The sequence below is a fragment of the Dendrobates tinctorius genome, unplaced genomic scaffold (assembly GCF_039654945.1).
Source record: "Dendrobates tinctorius isolate UK_male_01 unplaced genomic scaffold, ASM3965494v1 ptg000099l, whole genome shotgun sequence".
Classification (NCBI taxonomy): Eukaryota; Metazoa; Chordata; class Amphibia; order Anura; family Dendrobatidae; genus Dendrobates; species Dendrobates tinctorius.
The window spans coordinates 1,548,605-1,555,118 of NW_027361767.1; positions in this window are offsets into that span (position 1 = coordinate 1,548,605).

Here is a 6,514-nt window from a genome sequence, read left to right on the forward strand (position 1 = left end):
AGAACTGAATATTCATAGCATAGTCGTCACTGTCGAGTACTGCAGATCAGCTCCTATGTCAAACAATGGGTCATCAATAGAGCTGGGCAGTCACCTGGATGTTCCGTTCCGGCAGGTTCGGACGAAGAGTTACAAAAAGAACAGGACCCAAACCCGGACCCCAGTCACTTGAATGGGGGACGTGAAAATCCAGTGTTTGCTACGCTGTCATGTGCATGAAAGCATGGCAAACACCGTGTCTGATCGGCAGTAGAACCATCACCGCTGGTTAGAGAGCCACAGTTCCCCCACGCTGTCAAAAGACAGCATGAGCACTCAGCTGTGATCGGAGGTATAAAGTTTACCTCCCATCACTGGTGTCAGCTGATGGGACTACAGCTCCCATCAGCCGACGCCTGCTTCTGCTAATAACAGTGACAGTAGGAGCGGCGGATGGGAGTACTAATCAGCCAGCGCCTACGCAGTAAATAAAAAAAAAACGTGGGTTCCTCTGTATTTTTGATAACCAGCCAGGCAAACACAGCTGGGGACTGCAACCCTCAGCTTCAGCTAGGGTCCCTAATTTTTGACAACCAGCCAAGCTAAAGCTCAGAGTTGGGGCTGGTATTCTCAGGTTCGTAAGGGGCCATGGATATAGGCCCCCCAGCCTAAAAACAGCAGCACGCAGCCACCCAGAAAAGGCACATCTATTAGATGCACCAATTCTGGCGCTTTGCCCGTCTCTTCCCACTTGCCCTGTAGCGGTAGCAAGTGGGGTTCATAATTGTGAGGTTGATGTCACAGGACAATACAAAGGTGACATCAAGCCCATGGCTTAGTAATGGAGAGGCATCTATAAGGCACCCATCCATTACTAATCCTATAGTTATATGGTAAATAAAGACAGCCAGAATAAAGTTATTTATTAGAAATAAAACACAGTTTTCCTTTTTTATTTAAAAATAATGAACCGTTATACTTACCTAACACCTATTTCACCAAAGCCCTTGTTCTCCTGTAATGAAAGTTTAAACTAAAATAAAAAAAACAACACCCTCACCTGATGGTCGTTCTGTCCCACGCCGTAATCCATGTCTGGAGGATAAACAGTTTTCAACCTTGATGGTGCCAATATGCGACTGTCCAGGCTGAGAACCACTGGTGAGCACAGCCTCAGTGACTAGGGATGACAGCATCGAGGTTACCTCCAGCCGGGCTGAACTGCGGTGACCTCAGTGAGATCCCTGCTAGCATCGTGAGAAAGTCACATAGTGCAGAGGCGAGTTCACCGGGAGAATCTAACTGCAGTGAATTTGAACTACAGTGAACTCGCCTCTGCACTATGAGACTTTCTCACAATGCTAGCAGGGATCTCACCGAGGTCACCGCAGTTCAGCCACCTGGGAACGCAGCATGCAGCGCTGTAGCACAAGCGATGAGATAATCGCAGCTTCTAGTCTCTCATAGAGACTATTGAAATACGTAAAAAAAAGTTTTTAAAAATATAAAAAAAATAAAAGTTCAAATCACCCCCCATTCACCCCATTCAAAATAAAACAATAATAATAAAAAAAAATACACATTTTGTATCGCCATGTTCAGAATCGCCCAGTCTATCTATATAAAAATAATCAATCCGGTAAACTGTGAAATTAGAAAAAAAAAATCAAAACGGCAAAATTACTTTTTTTGGTTGCCACAACATTGCAATAAAATGCAATGACGGGCGATCAAAAGATTGTATCTGCACCAAAATGGTATCAATAAAAATGTCAGCTCGGCGAACAAAAAATAAGCCCTCGCCCGGCCCCAGATCACAAAAATTGGAGACGCTACGGGTCACGGAATATGGCAAATATATATTTTTTTTGACCACTTAAAAAATAAAAAAGAACCTAGACATATTTGGTGTCTACGAACTCGTAATGACCTGGAGAATCAGAATGGCAGGGCAGTTTTATAATTTAGTGAACATGGTAAAAAAGACAATTGTGGAGTTGCATTTTTTTTTTTTTTGCAATTTCACCACACTGAAATTTTTTCATGTTTTCCAGTACACAACATGGTAAAATCAATGATGCTGTTCAAAAGTACAACTTCTCCCACAAAAAAACAAGCCCTCACAAGGCCACATTGATGGAAAAATAAAAAAGTTATGGCTCTGGGAAGAAGGGGAGCAAAAAATAGAAACAGAAAAACGGAACATAGCCCTGGTTCTTCAGGGGTTAAAAGGCCTACAGTAGGGGAAATAAGTATTTGATCCCTTGCTGATTTTGTAAGTTTGCCCACTGACAAAGACATGAACAGTCTATAATTTTAAGGGCAGGTTCATTTTAACATTGAGAGATAGAATATGAAGAATAAAATCCAGAAAATCACATTGGATAAATTATATACATTTATTTGCATTTTTATTCTTGCACATTTGATCTTTGTCCTTCATTTTGCTCTTATTGGACTTTCAGGAACTTTGTTAACTCATTAGGTGCTTCACAGGAATTAATGCAATCTGGAAGGAAGAAATGAAAAAAAAAATTACATTTTTTTTTACTTAAATGTCGCTTTAGCCCCACACAGTTTTACAAAGGTAAAATGAGAAAATGGACACCACAGTTTGTTGATGCAATTTCTCCTGAGTACAACTATACCCCACATGTGCTTGAAAACTACTGGTAGGGTGCATGGCCGTGCTTGGAAAGGAAGGAACGCTGTCTGAGTCTTGGAGCATAAAACTGGCTGGAACAAAGATCCTCTGAGGTGCCAAAACCCGCACAAGTAACCCCCAATATAGAGCCTACACCCCTCAAAGAATTCATAGGTGTGATGACAATCTTCTGCTTCACAGAATGTTATAATACTGGGTCATTAAAATTAAATATTACTTTTTTTTCCCACAAAATTGTTGCTTTAGCCCCAAATTTCACATTTTCACGAGGGTAGCAAGAGAGATTCCACAATAGACTGGTGGGTCCATTATCTCCCGAGTACAACAGTACCTCACATACGGCTGGAAACTACTGTTTGGGTGCATGGGAGGGCTTGCACTTTTGACATTTTACTTCTGAAGTGCAATTTTTGCTGAAACATTGTGGATACCATGTCACATTTGCAGAGCCCCTGAGGCGCCAAAACAGCAGAAACCCTTACAAGTGACCACATTTTGGATCCTGCATGCCTTGAGCAATTTATCTAGATGTGTAATGAGCATTTTAAACCAACAGATAATATACAAAATGTTATGACATTGAAATTTACACGGAAACCCTGGTGTAAGTGCCCAGCGTAGAGCGCAGTATAAATGTGCGCCAAACCTTATTGCGATGTTTGGGAGGCAGAATGAACAAATAAACAACAGTTACAAAATTGCTTCAAAATTGTTCACCTTGTAGTATAAGTGATAATACTGCTTTATTTCTCATGCCAGTGCGTTTAGAGCAGTGGTTCCCCAACGCCAGTCCTAGCGGACCCCAACAGGTCATGTTTTCAGGATTTCCATAGTGTTACGCAAGTGAGAGAATTCCTGATGCCTTGATGATACTTCCATTACCTGTGAAATACTAAGGAAATCCTGAAAACATGACATGTTGGGGTCCGCGAGGACTGGAGTTTGGGAACCTCTGGTTTAGAGCCATACCAAAAGTATTAATTTTTTTATGTTTTGCTACTATCACACACTTTGCAGAAAATTTGTTTTTCATCTATTGCCATATTTTGAAAGCTATAATTTTTCCATTTTCTTCCCTGACAGAGACATGTGAGGGCTTGGTTTTAACTAGGTGACTAAGTTTTTTAGTACCATTTTGGGGTGTATAATGTTTTTGATGGCTTTCAGTTCCGATTCAGGGATTCAGAATGAATAAAACACAGCAATTCAGGAATTCTTTGGGGGTTTTTTTTTGCTTTTTTATACTGTACACCATGTGGTAAAATTGATAAAGCAGCTTTATTCTTTGGGTCAGTAAGATTACAGCAATACTACGTTTACAGTGCCTTGAAAAAGTATTCATACCCCGTGAAATATCCACATTTTTTCTTGTTACACCCACAAACTTAAATGTATTTTATTAGAATTTTAGGTAATACCAACACAAAGTAGCAAATATTTGTGAAGTGTAAATGAAATGATACAGTGGTTTCTAATTATTTTATAAATATAAATCTGCAAACTGAGGTGCATTTCTATTCTGCCCTGTCTAGTCTGATACCCTTAAATAAATTCTTTAGTGACCAATTGCCTCCAGATTGAGTCCACCTGTGTGTAATTTCTCAGTAGAACTACAGCTGTTTGTGAAGGCCAGAGAGGTTTGAGAACATTATGGATCAGGCAACATCATGAAAACCAAGGAACACACCAGACAAGTCAGGGATAAAGTAGTGGAGTAGAGTAAAATGGGGTTAGTTTATAAAAAAAAAAAATATCCCAAGCTGTGAATATCTCATGGAGCACTGTTCAATCCATCATCTAAAAATGGAAGGAGTATGACAACTGCAAACCTGCCAAGACATGGACGTTCACGTACAGTGACATCACACAAGGACAGCACTAATTAGAGAATCAGCCAAGAGGCCCATGGTCACTCTGGTAGAGCTGCAGAGATCATCAAATAATAAGAAAAAAATTCAAAATATCATCATTGGATGTGAGTCCTGGGAAGCGATGCCGTTCAGGGACTGGAGGTGTTCGCTTTGATTTTCTTCAAAAGATGGGAAGTATGCCTTAGTTGACACCATTTTCATCTAAAGTGGGTAAAAGCCATCCCACTGTGACAAAGTGTACCAAATCAGGAAGGTCCCTAAGGCTATGTGCACACGCTGCGGATTCACCAGCGGATTTTTCTTTGTGGATCCGCAGGTAAAACCGCCGCTAAAATGACCTGCGGATTGGCCAGCGGTTTTTCCCTGCAGTTTGACACCTGGACAATGGAATAGGTGGCAAACCGCAGCGGAATCCGCAGAAAGAATTGACATGTCAATTCTTTCTGCAGACTCAAAACCGCAGCTTTTCCGAAGTAAAAAAACCGCAGCATGTGCACAGCGGATTGTAAATCCCATAGATTTACATGGTACTGTACACTGAACTACAGCAGATCCGCAGCATGTGCACATACCCTAAGTCTAGTAACTCACTTTATTTTGTGCTGGGTGGCCTCAAAATAGACGGAGGCAGAGCAGGACCTAGACGAGGGTAGAGCAGGACCTAGACGAGGGCAGAGCAGGACCTAGACGAGGGCAGAGCAGGACCTAGACGGAGGCAGAGCAGGACCTAGACGAGGGTAGAGCAGGACCTAGACGAGGGTAGAGCAGGACCTAGACGGGGGCAGAGCAGGACCTAGACGGGGGCAGAGCAGGACCTAGACGAGGGCAGAGCAGGACCTAGACGAGGGCAGAGCAGGACCTAGACGAGGGCAGAGCAGGACCTAAACGAGGGCAGAGCAGGACCTAGACGAGGGCAGAGCAGGACCTAGCCGAGGGCAGAGCAGGACCTAGCCGAGGGCAGAGCAGGACCTAGACGAGGGCAGAGCAGGACCTAGACGGAGGCAGAGCAGGACCTAGACGGGGGCAGAGCAGGACCAAGAGGAGGGCAGAGCAGGACCTAGACGAGGGCAGAGCAGGACCTAGACGAGGGCAGAGCAGGACCTAGATGGGGGCAGAGCAGGACCTAGACGGGGCAGAGCAGGACCTAGACGGGGGCAGAGCAGGACCTAGACGAGGGCAGAGCAGGACCTAGACGAGGCAGAGCAGGACCTAGACGAGGGTAGAGCAGGACCTAGACGAGGGTAGAGCAGGACCTAGACGAGGGTAGAGCAGGACCTAGACGGAGGCAGAGCAGGACCTAGACGAGGGTAGAGCAGGACCTAGACGAGGGTAGAGCAGGACCTAGACGGGGGCAGAGCAGGACCTAGACGGGGGCAGATCAGGACCTAGACGAGGGTAGAGCAGGTCCTAGACGAGGGCAGAGCAGGACCTAGACGAGGGCAGAGCAGGACCTAGACGGAATGCAAAGAAGGAGGGAGAACAGCCAAAGACGGAATCCCAGCGGCTGAAGGCCATTGTGGGGCTCTGGCGTTACCTGTCCTGCGCTAATGCGCCTCTTTAGGGGCCAATCTCCGCTTAGTGTGGAATTTACATGTGAACAATCCCTTGAAGCCATGGAGCCACATTATAAACCCTGTGCCAGTCTCTCCACCAGGTGTCCGGTGTAATCACAGCGATGTCTATGGGGGCGACCAGTGCAATGGTAAAAGGTCCGATAATCGGGGGCTTCTGGGGTCCGAACGTGGCGGATAGTCCGGATTTTCCAGAATAAGTATCTCTGGATGATAACCTAGCCCCGGGGGGTGACACTGACCCCTCAGTCACAGCTAGGACCGCAGTCTCACTAATGGCCACCCTGATGTGATGTATTATCATTTTAATGACTATTTCCCTCCAGGGCTGGTCTGTCCCTGGATATAAATCCCTGTATAACAAGGTGCCATGATTTCAGCCTTCTGCTTGCTGGCACCTGTCCTTCTACAACAAGAACAAGGCGCAA